The following is an 18,648-nucleotide window of genomic DNA, read 5'->3' on the forward strand; positions in this document are numbered from 1 at the left end:
CAGATGTGTAATGGTTGGTTTCCACAACTGATCACATAAAACATATATAGGTTAAGACAATACAACATTTACTGTAGGTGTCATAAAATTTACTGAAATTGAGAAATTTTCTATCGTGTTTCTGATTTGGCTGTGAGATTCACCAATTTTGTGTGCGTAAAATGTGATGGCTTCTATTGTCTAGTTGGCATTTTCACCCCAAAATGGCTGCCGCGCTACCGAAGCACCACCTCGTGGCTGTTACCCAAAAAGCATCAGAGTTTCGCCTCTTGGGGTCTATACTCTTTGCCCTCATGTTTCATTGGTCTCTTGTCTAGTATTGTCCATGTAACCCATTGTTTGGAGTCCATGTCAGTACTCATGTTTATGCTTAATGGTTAAGTTTATGGTTATTTCCAAGTCATGTTTTAGTTAAGTTCTTCAAGTCTACATTAAGTTTGGTAACACATCTAATAAACTGCACATGAGTTCTCACCACTAATATATTACATTAGAAAACAAATTATTTTAAATGATAGTAATATTTCAGAATTTCAGTATTTTTGAGCAAATTCAAATAAATGCAGCCTTGGTAAGCATAAGAGACTTTAAAAAAACTCAAATGTTTGAACAGTAAAGAATTTTATATAGATAGAACAGTTACTATATATAGAATTTTTAGGGATGATCTGTGCCTTGTGATAAAAATCATGAGGATAAATAGTTTCGCACAAAACTGAGTATGGATTAATGAGTGTGTAGTGGGAAAGATGTTCAAAGTGGATTGTATATAAGAGACTGTGACAGAGTGTGTGGCTCTGTAGCTGTGGTCTAATTGGCACCATCCATATTAGGGATGACAGTCAGACACTGGTCTGGTCCTGAGCAGAATTCCAATGCGACACTTACGTGCCACAAAAGCAGCTCCCCTGAGATATCAGGGAATAATGTTCAGCCCTCAGGCAGACAATGGGCCAGTTTAGCAAGGACTCAGAATTACATATCATCTGCTTTTAAACAAACATTATAATAGAGGTTGAAACATGCAGAGGAAGCATTCCAACATTCATTTATTTATTATGATTAACTGCTTAACAATAAAACAAACAAATCAAGTTTTTTAAGTACAGTATGTGCGTTAGGAAGCCATATGTGAAATGGAGACATCAGAGAAAATCTGAATCAAAATCCAGCCAAATGAAACCAAAAAAAAAAAAAAAAAAAAATCTAAATTGCTAGGTCTTTCAACTGAAGCTTTAACTATAAGTCATACATTCTGGTGCAATACAATTAGTTAATATCATGATATTAGTTTTCTCTCTTGTTACATTTCATAACGAATAATAAACCATTTTGTCCAAGCACATTTTTTCCTTTTAACAAAACACTGAAAAACATTTGTCATTATCTAGCTCTCATAATAAATTGGCCTCCCTAGCAATTCCCATTTAACTGTGTCCTTTGACTTAAAAGTACCCAAACACACACACACACAGTCGAACACCTGTTTCATTATTAGGAGAACAAGGACATAATGGAGTCTTTTTTGGGGGGAGGACTACAGAAGACATTGTAATTACTGAATGCTTTGATTACCTTTTGCTCAGCCCATTTGGAATGCTAGTTCAATATCTATTACTTTGAACATTTTATAATGGCCCCTAGTCGCTCTCACAGTAAATGGAAGAGGTTAAAGAGGACAATAGTCGCAGATCTTCCCGCTCAATTCATACTTCTCTCACGCCTATCGATTTCGGTGGTGGCGAGCAGATTGACTACCTTGGGAAGCCGCAAGTGCAGGCGGAGAACAAGCAGTTATGTCGTGAACGAAGGCTGAATGTTAACGAGTATACACTTCCCTGTCTAAATATTAGTTTCTCTTGCTGTTTTCACAGCTAAAGGCCCCACAGGGTTTGATTTTATTTTCTCCCCAAAAACTAAATAGCGACAAACTGAATCACAGTACAGCATGAAATTTTCCTGATCCCTGAGGTCACTGTGCGCAGTGACAGAAGATTGAATTTGAGGTAGTTTGGTCTAACATTTAATACATTTTAAAACACTGGTAAAAAGATATATAGGTAAAAAGAATCCCTAAATCTATCACATATATTTTTGGAGTATAAGGGCCCCTTTGAAATTTTGTTAGGAGGTTGAGAAATACCAAAATGGATTAAATAAATGATAAATTAGTCTTTATTTTGAAAAAGTACTTAAAGGGATGGTTCACCCAAAAATGAAAATTTGCAGTTAATTTACTCATCCTCAGGTCATCCAATATGTAGGTGACTTTTTTCTTCAGTAGAACAAAAAGAAGATTTTTAGCTGAAACTATGGTCTAAAGCGCACGGCGCAAGTGCACTTAGGGCGTGTCTGAATCCACTTTTGCTAGTTTAAGGACGGAAAAAATGGTCGGCGTGCCCCGCGCATGGTCTAAAAGGGTTGTCCCTATTCTCTTAATGAGTGAATGGTGTGTTTTGGGCGTAACGTGCAATAAACCAATCAGAGTCTCATCTCCCAATCCCTTTAAAAGCCAGTTGCACTCACGCCATGGCGGATTCCCTATTTACATGGCGGAATTTGCAAAGTGGAAAAACTGAATGCTTCTCGGATTTAGGGGAAAAGCCGGATTCCAGCAAAGCATTTTTATTTTTATGCACACAATAATAATCGTTTACACTGTAATCCTTTTATTTTTAATATTTGGCACGTTTGTGTCTTGCTGCTCGTCCCTGTGTGTGTAATAAGCAGAGTGTACGCGCGTTGTGCACCCGCCTATAGGCGCATATTACTAACGTGCTCTTTAAATAACAAAACAAACATTGCGCCATTGACTTCAGGCCAGTCAAAGGCGCAGTCTATTTCAGTTGCCTCAAAATAGTAATGCGCCATCAATACGCCTGAACACACCTCGTTTTCAGACCAGCACGCCCATAGGCGCACAGATTGGTGCAAATGCATTTTCTATTTAAACAACGTGGCGCAGTCAATCTTCCTGATTGAGATCACGCATATATAGGTTGCAGCATCCAGGGTAAGCACAAGTACGATTTTGATGAACAGTGCAACACGTGCGTCCTCCCTCTCTAATGTAAACAAACACAACGTCAGCTCACGTGTGAGTTTGCTCCTGCGCATAAGTCATTATGCGACAGGAAGCTCGCGCTGCAGACTGTCGTGTTTGCTGAGGCTGTGGATTAAAGGTAAAAATGTTGTAAATAATGTTCAGTTTCTTGCATAGGCCGCAGGGGCTGTTCTAGGCCGTTTTTAGGTGGGCTTTAGCCAGTCTCAGTCCCCCTAGAACTGTAATCACCTATCTGAATGATCGGGCTAGTGCTGCTTCCTCAAGAAAGTTTATCGTTTTCACGTGTTTTTAAGTCTTGGCAGTTTAAACATTCAAGTGAATTTAAGCCATTCAATAAAAAGACGCCGTGAAAGAAAACTTGTGCGCTGTGAGTGTGTGCGCGCAGTCAGGTGTGTCCGCGGCGCGCACGGAAACGATTTGACTATCACAGCGCGTGAGTTCTCTTTCACAGCGTCTTGTGATTGAAAGCCGCCTCTCAGACAGCTCCGGAGTACTGAGTTATCTTTCGTGTCTTCTTGAGCAAATACACACAAAAATTATGCCAAAATGCCCGTTTTGACGAGTATCCACATAAACGTAAACAGTTATATCGTATGTGTGTGTCATTGTAACGAATCATGCGTTAAAGTGACAGTCATATACCTTCTGTTTATAATGTTAATCAAACACCAAAAGAAAAAGAGATAATAACTCACTGCTTTTAACTAAATAACTTCTGTAGCATTTATAGTATCTGTGTATATTTACTTAATACAATAATACAGTTTTCACAATTAGGCCTAATGTAAAATCTTTAATTTGTATCTTTTCTGTTGTATTTATTTGTGCTATTGCTTGTAATTTGAGAATTGTGACATTTCACTGGTATCTAAAATGTTAGTATAGTAAGGTTACGGTCAAAAACAACAAAAGGCAAGGCAAGGCCACTGAATGTTTTTGCAGGGCAAATAAATATCTAATCTAAAAAATAGTGATACTTGTTAATAATAATGATATGATGACAACTTATGTTAGTCAAACAGTAGCCTACATACCGATTTGAAGTGTACTGCAGAAAGACTGGTATCATCAATATATCAATTTAAAATATATTTTATTGACTTAGTACCAATTTAAGTACCAGTTGGCTGGTTTTGACTTACATATATAGTAATATAGTGGTGCCAATTTAAAGAGGCACCATTTAGGTGATGGTCTATTGCAACAGATTCTCACTGAGGGCTAAACCCCCTGAAGATCAAATCCTAGAACCGCTCCTGATAGGCCGATCGCTTTGCTTCTTAAGACTTCAGTGTATCATCAGGAGCCACAGGTATTACTTTCATTTTGTCTGCATATGTTTTTTGAATCGCAAAGTAATGGCACCCATTGACTTCCGTTATATAAATCACAGAGGACCATGGTTTTAGCTAAAAATCTTCTTTGCTGTTCTACTGAAGAAAAAAAGTCACCTACATCTTGGATGGCCTGAGGGTGAGTAAATTAACAGCAAATTTTCATTTTTGGGTGAACTATCCCTTTAAGTGTTACTTAAAAATATCTTGCTGTATCAAAGGTATTGGATGTATATAGTGACATTATTTTACTAAAGTGAGGAGCCAGTCATTGAGACAAGATTAGAAGTGTTGGTCAGAGTCACCCTTACATTTACAGCTACAATATTGAGTATCCAATATTTTATTACCAACATTGTTTTTATTCAGTAGGTAGAAACTGATTTACATCTGTCTATATACGAAGCAGTGGGATTGCCACTCAACATCCAGCAGACCTCAATAAGTTTCCTTCAGCCGTGAAAAGTCAAATAAAATTACAGGATTACTAGAGGGAACATTTCTAAGGGCTAAGAAACAGAGACAATGTGGGTAAAACTGAGATACTGTAAGTTAAAGTAAGAAAGAGAGAGCTAGAGAGAAAAAGACAGAGAGAGGGGAATAGAAATTTCAGAGTAGCCCAGGGGTTGATGTTGTTCAAAACCTTGTAAGAAGATAGTCCCATGCCCATGGCTTTAGCCCTATTTTGCATGAATTAGGTTGTCAAGGCCTGGAAGAGGCAATCCGATTCTGTTCATCATTCTGAGATTATTTCCAGTTGTCTCTGAAAGCCACAGGCAGGACCGTTTGAAAGAGTCGCTTATTAAACCTGCACCAAAGGGGAGGAGCTGAAAGGCAGGAGCAGACTCTTTTTTTGAATGGCTCTTCTGACAACGTAATTTGCATTCTGTAATTAACTGTCTCTCCTGCTCAACCCCCCCACCCCCACCCTTTCTTAGCACCAGAGGTTAGTGCATGACAGTTCCAAGTCTGTGAATTTGGTCTGTGTTGCCCCGGTAACAGGTCTTTATCAAAGACCAACACACTGAAGTAGGAGGAAAGCTGATGTCTAAACGAAGAGGATTTTTTTGTGTGTGTGTTTTAGTGTGCACACAATGCTACTCTAAAAAGCATGGATAAATGTGATGCAATGTCACAAAATATGAAAAAAATTAAAGATGAAAATAATAATAAAACATGAAAATGTGTCCCAAAATAGATGATCAAAAACATATATATGGATGGATATAGTGACATTATTTTACTTTTTTTCCCACGTCTGAATAATGCTGTACTATTTAACATACCACAATAATCTACCTTGATATAGTATGTGAAAACAATAATCTTTCATTACCATGTAATTGCGTGACACCATCACTGTATTGTACAATGGTCACCGTGATTTTGCCAAGACATGTTCCAGGATCAACATATTTTGGAACAACATTCCTATCAGAAAATGTAGTCCTATAACCCTATCCCTACCCATAACTTATCCTTAAATGGGACCTATAATGCCCCTTTTACAAGATGTAATATAAGCCTCTGGTGTCCCCAGAATGTGTCTGTGAAGTTTCAGCTCAAAATACCCCACAGATTATTTATTATAGCTTGTCAAATTTGGGTGTGAGCAAAAACACACAGTTTTTGTGTGTGTCCCTTTAAATGCAAATGAGCTGCTGCTCCTGGCCTGCTTTCCAAAAGAGGGTGGAGCTTTAACAACTTGTGCTACGTTTGCTCAACAACAACAAAGCTGGAGAATCTGACGCAGCCAAAATGATGATTGTCTTTAACAGTGTTCAATCTCCCAAAATATCTCCCTTTGCATTGAACTTTGAGCATCGTAACTTTGCAAATGTTGTTTATGCTCTAACAGCAACATTACACACTAACTAAATTTAAAAAAGTGAAATCATAATCAACCACCCCTTTAAATTCAGAGGGAAATGATAGATGAATAACACTGATGTACAGGTGCTGGTCATATAATTAGAATATCATCAAAAAGTTGATTTATTTCACTAATTCCATTCAAAAAGCGAAACTTGTATATTATATTCATTCATTACACACAGACTGATATATTTCAAATATTTATTTCTTTTAATTTTGATGATTATAACTGACAACTAAGGAAAATCCCAAATTCAGTTTCTCAGAAAATTAGAATATTACTTAATACAAAGAAAGAATATTACTACAATACAAAAGAAAGGATTTTTAGAAATCTTGGCCAACTAAAAAGTATGAACATGAAAAGTATGAGCATGTACAGCACTCAATACTTAGTTGGGGCTCCTTTTGCCTGAATTACTGCAGCAATGCGGCGTGGCATGGAGTCGATCAGTCTGTGGCACTGCTCAGGTGTTATAAGAGCCCAGGTTGCTCTGATAGTGGCCTTCAGCTCTTCTGCATTGTTGGGTCTGGCATATCGCATCTTCCTCTTCACAATACCCCATAGATTTTCTATGGAGTTAAGGTCAGGTGAGTTTGCTGGCCAATTAAGAACAGGGATACCATGGTCCTTAAACCAGGTACTGGTAGCTTTGGCACTGTGTGCAGGTGCCAAGTCCTGTTGGAAAATGAAACCTGCATCTCCATAAAGTTGGTCAGCAGCAGGAAGCATGAAGTGCTCTAAAACTTCCTGGTATATGGCTGCGTTGACCTTGGACCTCAGAAAACACAGTGGACCAACACCAGCAGATGACATGGCACCCCAAACCATCACTGAGTGTGGAAACTTTACACTGGACCTCAAGCAACGTGGATTGTGTGCCTCTCCTCTCTTCCTCCAGACTCTGGGACCCTGATTTCCAAAGGAAATGCAAAATTTACTTTCATCAGAGAACATAACTTTGGACCACTCAGCAGCAGTCCAGTCCTTTTTGTCTTTAGCCCAGGCAAGACGCTTCTGACGCTGTCTGTTGTTCAAGAGTGGCTTGACACAAGGAATGCGACAGCTGAAACCCATGTCTTGCATACGTCTGTGCGTAGTGGTTCTTGAAGCACTGACTCCAGCTGCAGTCCACTCTTTGTGAATCTCCCCCACATTTTTGAATGGGTTTTGTTTCACAATCCTCTCCAGGGTGCGGTTATCCCTATTGCTTGTACACTTTTTTCTACCACATCTTTTCCTTCCCTTCGCCTCTCCATTAATGTGCTTGGACACAGAGCTCTGTGAATAGCCAGCCTCTTTTGCAATGACCTTTTGTGTCTTGCCCTCCTTGTGCAAGGTGTCAATGGTTGTCTTTTAGACAACTGTCAAGTCAGCAGTCTTCCCCATGATTGTGTAGCCTACAGAACTAGACTGAGAGACCATTTAAAGGCCTTTGCAGGTGTTTTGAGTTAATTAGCTGATTAGAGTATGGCACCAGGTGTCTTCAATATTGAACCTTTTCACAATATTCTAATTTTCTGAGATACTGAATTTGGGATTTTCCTTAGTTGTCAGTTATAATCATCAAAATTAAAAGAAATAAACATTTGAAATATATCAGTCTGTGTGTAATGAATGAATATAATATACAAGTTTCACGTTTTGAATGGAATTAGTGAAATAAATCAACTTTTTGATGATATTCTAATTATATGACCAGCACCTGTAGAAGCACCTAACCCTGATTGTGAGCCTAAACTTGACATCAACTGTAAACTTGTCCCTCAAATCTGATTGGTTGATTGGAATGTTGATCGAGGAAAACAAGTTGTGCCTGTATTTGGTAAAATCGCCCCCTTGTGTCGGTTCTACAATATGTTTTGACAATTTATGCACATTTTTACATATATATTATCATTGACCATATCAGCTGAGCGCTACTAAAAACATTAACATTACTGAAACTGTTGTTGAAGTGGGAGTGTTGTTTCCATCTAACTGTTTTCTTTCCTTTTTTGCCACAGCATTGGAGTCAAAAGCAGTGAAGTCAGCTTTCCTGACAAAGCACACTATATCATAAGCTTGAGAGCTCTATTGTGAACGCACGCATGTCAAGTGCAGTTCTGACACTCGTTTGAATACAATCAACTTCGCTGTGATTTCAGTCAGAGGCGACGGCTGTTTTAGAGCAATCTTAAATTGTGTATTTACGTCTCGCTCTTATTCAGGGTGAAGCGTTATTTGGCGGTTTAAGTGGATATGGATCCCTGTGTTTCACACACATTTCCTCTGAAGTGAAATCAATAGAATTACATGAGCATTGAGCTCCAAACACCATTCATTGTGGATCCTCGCGATAGGCACACAGACTTCACTATGCGGCACGAGTGAGTCGCCACTGGAGTCTTCAGAAAGCGGAAGACTTTAAAACAAAAAGATATAACAGCTTAAAGAGGGAGGGAATTCCAATTACCCCCCTCTGCTGACATCCATCACAAACCCCTGTTATCTTAATTGTACAAGACAGGCTGCTCTGAACTAAAAACGAATCAAAGAGATCAACACATTTATTTTAAATTAGAAATCCATGCAGGCACACATGAATTTGTAATTACTTATGCTAATACTCTGGTGACAGAGGGAGGACACAGAGAAGAGACAGCCTGACAGAGGCGGTACAGATGGATAGATGGATGGATCAAAAGAGAGTGAATGGTAGCCTATCACCCATGTCATTCTAAAGTTTTATATAATGAAAGTGAATGAGGACTGAAGCTGTCAAACTTCAAAATGACAAAAAAACACCATAAATGCAGACCAAGTCGATATTACAAGTTTTGTGAGGAGAACTGACTGAAATTGAAGTCATTGACATATTTTCTAGTGCTCCTTGGCCTGTTATGAGAGCTCATAAGAGACATAGGGAGTTATGAATGAATCATGCTTTTTAAAGGTCCTCTATTATGCCCATTTTTACAAGATGTAATTTAAGTCGCAGGTGTCCCCAGAATGTGTCTGTGAAGTTTCAGCTTAAAATACCTCACAGATCATTTATAAATCCATGTTGTAAATACCCATTTCTGACTACAGTCAAGAACAGGCTGTTTTCGTGCATGTGCCTTTAAATGCAAATGAGCTGCTGTGCCCCGCCCCCTCTCTACGATCACAGTTCCTGCCTCAATCGGATTCTCTGCCAAATATTAACAAGACATCTGCTTGGTTTTGAGTATCATCTATATCGCGATCACTCTCACGGATAGCATAGTTCTTCTTTCATCATTAAAGTTTATTATTTCCATGTGTTTCAAAGCTATATCAGTTTAAACATCTAATCAATGGATCGTTTTCTGAGCGCACTTATCTGAAGCACACGCACACAGACAGCTGGCTGTCAGACGTCAAGTCTCGTAAGTAATTTCTCTTTCACATTTTTTGTTTTGTTTAAACTGTCAAATACACACAAAGTTCTGTCAAAGACACACACAGTTCACATAAACAGTCAGTTATGTCTGTGAACGTAAATAGCAGGCAACGTTACAGAAATCGTATGTGTATATTAGATCTGTGGCGCATTCCCTTCAAACATAAAACTAATCCACTGCGTTCAGCAACTCAGATGTAGGTAAATGAAGACTGTTATGATCACTCTTACATTCAACAACAAAACATCTCAATTACTTAACAGACATTGTTGTTGCTACAGCTGCTCGAGCGCGGAGAAAATGGCGGACAGCGTACAGCTCGCTGAGGGCAGAAACTATAGCTGCATTCGAAATCGCGTACTGTTTAGTAGGTAGTACATTGAATTTAAATTTACTTCACAACCGTTGAAAAAGTGTGTTCTATATATGCGTGTAGTATGAATGAATTCGGACGTACTACATCTGCCATGTTGTTACTGTCTCATGGGATAGTAAAGTGTCCATCGTATGCACACTTCAGAATCTCACCGGAAGTAGTAAGTCATCCGGGTACTTTTTGCCTACTGTTTTTCGAATACTATGAATTCGGACATACTACTCTGTTCTCATACTGTTTTTCACGAACTATTGTAGAGAAGTACTCGATTTCGGACGCAGCAAATGGTAATGCAGGACTGTCAGTCAGCGGTCGTGGGCAGGGCCTGTGGCTAATGTGACGTCACATTAGTACCATGGCTGAAAACAGGTCATTGGGAGACACTTCTTATGATTTATGGGGATTAAAAAAAAAGGAGTGGATTTTTATCACTATAGGGTGGTTGTGTACACACACTGCGAATACACATTTATGTCCAAACACCATGCAAAAGTGAATTTTGCATAATAGGTCCCCTTTTAAAATCTTTTAAATTAATCAGTTGATTCAGTTAACAAAACTGGTCTGGGGCCTGTCCCAATACCCACACTTGCGGTCTTGACCACTTGATGGCGCATGCACACAACAGAATTAAATGCACAATACTGTTCCAGGTCTGAATAATGCCAGGTAACACTATATTTTGATGGTCCAATTTAGACATTCTACTAATTCTGTCATGACCACTACTGTCAAAGACAGTTAGCTTATGGTTTGGATTGGTGGTATGGTTCCGTTCTGGGCAAGAACTTCCTGCCCATCCATGCAACCTAGATAAGAGCAAGGAGAGCAGCAATAACCCCCCTTAGGGCAAACAGAACAGAAACAACATAAATGTATTGCAGATATCATTAATGTTCAATAATTTAATGTACAGCGTAATTCAAGAAATAATAGTCTGGTTCGAAAAAGGAATAAGGACAAGTCCTGACAGGACGATAGGAGGAGCTGGGGATGGAGAAGGGTAATTAGCTCCTGAGCAACATGATAGAGCTGCTGGTAATACTGAATGAACCTTATATTAAATGCTGTGATAGGCGTCATATTCTTATAGGTAGACGTGGATCAGCTGAGAGTCAGCTGACGCAAGCTTGACTGACGTGACCTGCCAGAACTAACGCTACGCTTGATCTGTAAGTAACTTTGCAACTACATGTCAACTAACTCTCATTAGAGTATTAGTAGACTTTAGTAGACTGTTAGAAGACTGTTAGGGTTAGGTGTTAGGCTTTGGGTTAGAAGAATAAGTTGGTGTACTTGAAAATTACTTATAGTCAGTAATGTCTGTTGGGGGACCATTAAAATAAAGTGTTAGTCAGAGAGTCTACTAATACTCTAGTTGATATGTAGTTGCAAAGTTACTTATAGTTAGTAGAATGTTTGCTGAATATCTGCTAACACTTTATTTTGATGAGGTGTAGGGGTGAAAATATTCCCCTAAGAAATGGGACAACATTACATACGTCATCAGTTTCTTTTATTAATGTCTTGTAACATTTAACCAGTATGAAAAGCAATGAAGTGCGCATATCAACAGAAATCCGGCGCGAGCACGTTTAACAGATTACTCACTTCCAACGTTGTTTTGCGCTGTATTTTGGACTTCAGAAAACGGTGCTCGGTTTCAGTTCGAAAACGTATGAGCCTTCGAGTTTCCCAAGACGATGCAGAATGATACCCCAGCAAACACTGGTTTGACGGCAACGTCGTGTCCCCGGCCAAAAATAGTCGTGGTGGGATAGCATAAATCTGTAAAAATATGTAACACAGAACATTTCCTAAAAATGCATTCAGATTAGGGCTGGGCGATATGGCTGAAAACTGTATCACGATATCAGTGTTTCATATCGGTCGATATCGATAATTATTGATATTTTTTATGACCCATTTAAAATAAGGACCAGGAGAAAAATATATTACATTTAAACATTTTTATTTTAAACTTAACCTTCCTCTGATCATAATCCCCTCAGTTATTAAGACAGAAATGTCAACAACCATGGAAAACTCAAATAATTAAAATGTTGCGCGGTGTTGCAGCTACAGATGTTGTTGGTTGAATACGGCTGTGCTCCAAAGGGTGAGCGCAGCTAAGGTGGTACATCAAGTTCGTGGTATTACCAGTCTTGGCGGGGACCACGGTCTTGCATAATTTGCAGACGACATTGGTCTGACTACTGTAACGAGTAGAAATATAGTGTGGCCCCTTTAAGAACTGCGCGCTCGTGTTAAACTGTTGAAGATCTGCATGGTATGTGTGATCAGAGCACCGCATGTATGCGGGTTATTTTCAGTCTTTTTCTGTTGCTCCTTTGTTTGTTTTATTTATCAAGTAATGCTGTGGACGGCACAACATTTGTGACAGACAGTCACCAAAGTTCCATGGGGAATAAAGCGCCGGTTATGTGATACAATCGCCTCTGTGAAGTCTGTCTAATAGTGAGCTATCCCTGTTTACTCCGTAACCACCGCATTACACTACGGTCAGACTTATAATATCCAAAAAACTGCCATACTGGCGAGCTGACTTTTCCTCTTTTATTTACAATTTCCTCGCTCGCTGCGGCACTCATTTTCTGCTTATCAGTCGCCGGTTACTGAAGAGGAATCCAGCAGACCAGCACGAGACAACGATATGGCGCAACTAAACTGATACTGTTACATGATTGGCTGTTAGCGTGTCACTCCCTACGTTGCTAGGTTACCAGAGAGCGAGTGCCTTTGTTAATGCAACCAAACTTGCTTCGCAACCTCTGTTTTCTTTCGACGAAGAATAAAAAATATCGAACGTTTTATCGAACACATTTTTTATTGATATCGATCACGTGTCTATCGCGATACATATCGTTATCGTTTTATCGCCCAGCCCTAATTCAGATACGTTTGTACATGTCTACAATTTTCTGGGGTTGCATGTATAATTATTACTTTGACTTTTAGCTACGTGTAGTTCAATATATAATACTTAATTAATTAATTAATAAGATAACGTCTAAGACGTCAGTTCAAATTTCATTTTGGAACTATTTTTCAACCATGATGGGACGTGTCGGAGGGACGTATTTTCAACGGTCATTTAACGTCCAAATGTTTGCTGGGACAGAACGAACAAGACTGGTGGAGCTGCTTTTCCATCAGGCCAAGCTGTTTGTTTAACTGTTCCATTCCGTGCCGAGCCGGCCGGTACGGATATGATTTCGTTTTCTACTGTGGTGCTGCGATAACAGAGCTCTTTGCAATGTAATACAAACACGAGTCAGTTGTTGCCTTGGTAACGCAAGAGAGACGAAACGAGATGTAAATAGCGACTACGCTATGAAGGATGACCAGATATTTCTTTTAACTGTATTATTCATTTGTGTTCACATAGCACGTTTAGCAAACTACAGAGAAACTGGCAGCCAGGTAACACACAAGTGATCGATATCACTATCATATCACTACACGCATTCTAGCAGCACGGTAGTCGGTGTATGCAGAGAAATTTCTCATACCCCTTCATTCAAAGTGTGGTCCCAAAAAATCTTCATTTGAAGGGCTATCTGGCCCTTCCCCTTACCCCTACCACTCCAGCCAAAAGAGAATCGAGACACCCTTACCCCTTCATGTGAACACATAAAACGAAGGGGTAGGGGAAAGGGAAGGGGTAAGGGGTAGAAATGAGATTGGGCCTTAGTTGACATGTAGTTGCAAAGTTACTTATAGTTAGTAGAATGTCTAAAGCAGACCATCTAATTAAATTGTAACCTAATGCCAAAGCTCAGTGCTCTTAACCAACACTCAATCCACACTATCGCTAATATTGCTTCGTAGTGCTATTTGAGGCTATATCCCATTACCCCACCCACCCCCCAAACCAAAGGTTTGAAATGATACTGTATGAAAGTGAGTAAATAATCACAGAATTTATAGTTTTGGGTGAAATAACACTTTAAATGAACCAATCTAACACGCAAGCCTGGAGTCTCTCTCTGCATGGCCCCTCTAGAGAACCGGAGCCATTGAGTGGTAATTACTGTTATCTGCCACTTGTTTTATTAACACGTGTCCTCAAAGAATGGAGTTCAACTGCGACGCCATGTGGGCCGATGCCCAGTTTGATAGGTTTGCAGGAAGAAATAATTATTATGAGGAAAGCTCTTGTTATTCCATATAAAGAGGGCTTTACGTGGAAACACCCACGCGGACCCTCACAATGCGTGAGGCAGTTTGGCTAATGGAAGGATAGAAAGTATTAAACAGCACGAGAAGATAGAGAAGATATGTGGGGGAGGTGAAAAGGGAGAGCGAGAGAGAACAAGCCAGAACAAGAGAGAGAGAGATGACTTTGGGAAGAAGTTTTAGGTGCAGACAGAGAGTTTTAAAAAAGGATCCACAATAAAAAGAAAGACAGAGGGAGGGGAAAAACAAGGACATACTGGGTCTTGTCTGTGCCAACAGCTAGTAATTACACGCCAATCATCCACCCCGAGGACAGCATGGGAATTAACTAAGCAGAGAAATTGTGGAAAAAAATTCAATTAAAAAATGAATTAATAAACGTGCTTTGGCTTTCCGGACTGGTGTAAGTGGTTTTGAGGGAATTGGACAGAATAGAATCCTTTACCTGTGAAACACAGAGTGAAAGTGCATAAAATTTGTTTCAGTTTCGTGTGTATGTGCACCTAGCAGTTTCAATCTCAACAAAATATGTTTGAAAATGTTTGTTGACAGGGTTAGGGTTAGGGTTAGAGAACTGAAGTTTAAAGGGATACTTCACCCAAAAATGAAAATTCTGTCATTAATTACTCACCCTCATGTCGTTCCAAACCCTAAGACTTTTGTTCATCTTCGGAACACAAATGAAGATCTTTTTGATGAAATCTGAGAGCTTTCTGCCCCTCCATAGACAGCTATGCAGCTACCACTTTGACACTTCAAAATGTTCATCAAGAGGTGTAAGAAAATCTTTTCATTTTAGTCACAGTAAAATGGATTAAAACGGTTTAATATGAATTTGAATTTTTACTTTTTTTTAAATTAAAGAACATTTTTGTTCAAAGACAAAAACTATGACTAAAAAAAAAAAAAATAGCACTAAGTGATGAAAGTGCTACTAAGTGATGAGTCAGCTGCATTACCCTGGTGTAATAGGCACCTCAGTTACCTGCTGCGAGTAAACAGTAAAAAAATTATATTTGATAGCAGCAAGGGCCATCTTTCCACTTAAAAGCATTATTAACCACCTAATTGGCCGATAATTAAAGCATTGTTTGTTTGGCACTTTCGGTGAGTGCTAATACTGACCCAGTTTAATGATTAATGGCTCCATAATTTACATTCTACAAGTGTAATTATTTCCTCTCCACCTTCATTATTGCTGCCATGTTAATGGCATGCTTCTCGCCTGAGGGTGTTTCCTCAAACAAAAAGGAGGTCCAAACTCATTTGGCATCCAATGCTGCATCTGCATGTCCTTGACAAAGGCAACTACTCTTTCCCAACATCTCAAATAAATATATCACCTAATCATGCACATTATGTCCTCTAGCATACGTTCCAGGGATTGATGCGGGTCAAACAGCAGGAATTGGTGTGGAAAAGGCTTCAAATACACCAGGACACTCTTTCTAGCAACTTTAATTGTGGAAGTAGATTTGTAGATGTAATAACTTCTCTATCATTGTGCTAATCCTGCACCCAGAGTCTCTGTCGGCCCCCCAGCGGAGGCTTGACAGAGAAATTAGTTGCTGCTGCACTGAATAACTGTTGGGTGTGTATTAAACCATTTAAAATCAATGCTGACAGTTTAATCTCAACATTTGATATAACTCCATTGCAAGAGAGAAAATAATGAATTTATGAATTTGATTTTTACAGTGAGATAATGTGACACAAAATGGTTTTACCCAATTGCTCGTTTGAGGTTGTGTTAAAATATAGTGCAGCAGTCATTTCAGCAAAAGAAAAAAAAAATCTCACTTTTAGTAGTTTAAATTTAATCTGTTAAATTTAGACTGTTCAAAGATTATGCAAATAAATATTGTAATGAAATACAGCATTCACCTTTAATTCTTCTGTACAAATATTTGCATAATGTAGCTCCTTTAAATCTGTAAAAGAAGAAGGACAGTAACTAAATTTATTTTAAAAATATTAATAATAATGTGAGAGGGGTCTGTAAAAGAAATCTGGTCCTGAAATCTGTTTAATTCCTTTTAAATCCAGCTTTTCAGAATAACCTTTTTGAAGCTGCCAAATAAGAACATATTATGAGTATATGCCTCAAAATAGAAACATCAATGTCTCTGCTTAATGTCAGGATATTTTTTTCTACATATTCGTGCACTCAGGACCCGGACAAACACAAAGACCACTCTAATGACATGTCTGTCTAGCTTACAGCAAGTCTGCTTCACCCGTGCCAAAGTGCGCTTCACAAAGCCTGAGGTTTAACTACTCCAATGATGACTAATTATGTTGTCAAACACTCATGAAAGTCATAGTAAGTGAGTGTGTAAAGTTCAGGACAGACAGGAACATTTAAAGGGATAGTTCGCCCCAAAATTTTAATTCTGTCATCATTTACTCACACTTTCTGTCTTTTGTGATACACAAAGGGTTGATTTCTATGTTTTAGTACCACATGAAAAAGTCATAATGAATCAATGATTTCACAACAGAGTCAAAATGTTACAAGAATGAAGTTGTAAAATTATGACTTCCTGCTAACACTACAATATGGATGCACTAACATGCATTAATTCATGCTTAACTAATGCACAGATAATCACGTGTTAATGTGTGACTCATGAAGAACTAAAACATTTATTCATGATTACTGCATCAGCAACTAATAAAGATTCTATATGATTAATAGATTAAGTAATATATGAATTGCTATGAATTAAATGTGTCATATATTAATTCCTTAATAACATAAGGGCTTTTCACATTTTGAATAGTTAACCCTTGGTCATTCTATCTAAAGCCCGGGTAAGTGGAATCCTGGGTTATCTTGCTTCACGTTTCACACTACTCATAATTTACCTGGGGTTAACAATTAATCCTGGGTATTCATAAGCTAATGTTTCACATTGTACATTCCTAAACTCTGGGTTAATGTTCTTACTTGCATATTTGCAGTGTCATTGATTGGATTAACACAGAACGCAACCTGTTTACATAAAAGCTATAGCATTGTGCATCCTCATACTGTACTATCGAGTTTATACTAAATGGACATTTCGGACTATAAAGGTCTCTTCTTCGCTCAAATTGTCGCTTTTTCTGTCAGCATTTGACATTTTTCCTCTCAAACACTGAATTCACTGTTTATATACAATGTTCAGTGTTTCCATGACTGACTGTCCAAAGCAGGCAAATATGAGTATGCGATTGGTTGTCTGTTGCTAAGCATCTAACTGTAACACTGCATCATTTCGTACTGTACAAGTTTGGCACCGCAATGTGGGGTTAACACCACAAAAGCAGTGCTAATTAACCCTGCTCCGGAGCAGGGTTTCATAACCCTGGGTAACCTGCAGTGCTAACCCCGCTTCTGAATTATAAGTGTTAAACGTTTCTTTACCCGGTTTAAACTTGCCTTAAAAGCAATGTTTAGAACAAAGATAACCCGGGGTTAAGACCTGTAACGCTGCCTGAATCATAATCACGCACTGTTCGTTGTTGACCAGAGGAGAACTGGCCCCCCCGACTGAGCCTGGTTTCTCCCAAGGTTTTTTTCTCCATTTTGTCACCTGTTGGAGTTTGGGTTCCTTGCCGCTGTCGCCTTTTGGCTTGCTTAGTTGGGGACACTTGATATTCAACAATATTTTGATCTGCCTGCATTGACACCATTGTATATGAACTGAACTGAGCTGGACAATGACATAACTGTTTTCTCCAGAGCCGATGTATAGATGAATTAAGTAATAATAACTATTGAAAATGGTCACTTCCAGTTTAAACGCAGAGAAACAGAGGTCAGTAGTTCAGATTCTGGTGTGCTGATATTTGTATGCAGCCCAACTTACCCATCCTTCAAACACATTCTCTGACATTACATTCACTGCATGTGCAATTGACCCACAGACCTTTAGTTGGGATGCCAAAACCCATAACCAATTTCATGCATGAATAATTTCATATAAGGCCTATTACGAGATTATTCTCAAAACATACAACTTTATTTTCAAAATATTTTTCTTTTTTTACTACATGACCATTTCCTAGTTTTTTAGCACCGATTTGTAGTCTGGAGGAGTCAGTGCTAGTTGCCCCGTCATAGCCAGTCTGCAGATTTTAGGCGGTTGGAGTTGACATTTCACAGACAGATTCCTTTTTTATTTTTAGCTTCAGACTATGAACCCATCCAGTCGGAAGGCAACAAACATGTTTAATATTTTGAGGCGATTTTAGAGCACATTGTTTTCATTTGTCATATATCTCCAACCAATGAGGCACGTTTCTGTTTGAGTTTGTTTGTTCTTGTGTGTTTAATTTTGCGTTTAATTTTAAAATCTACTCAGATTTTAACAGTGGTGTAGTGTATTCCACCACTTTTCTTAAAAAAT

This window comes from Ctenopharyngodon idella, chromosome 16, assembly GCF_019924925.1.
Source record: "Ctenopharyngodon idella isolate HZGC_01 chromosome 16, HZGC01, whole genome shotgun sequence".
Classification (NCBI taxonomy): Eukaryota; Metazoa; Chordata; class Actinopteri; order Cypriniformes; family Xenocyprididae; genus Ctenopharyngodon; species Ctenopharyngodon idella.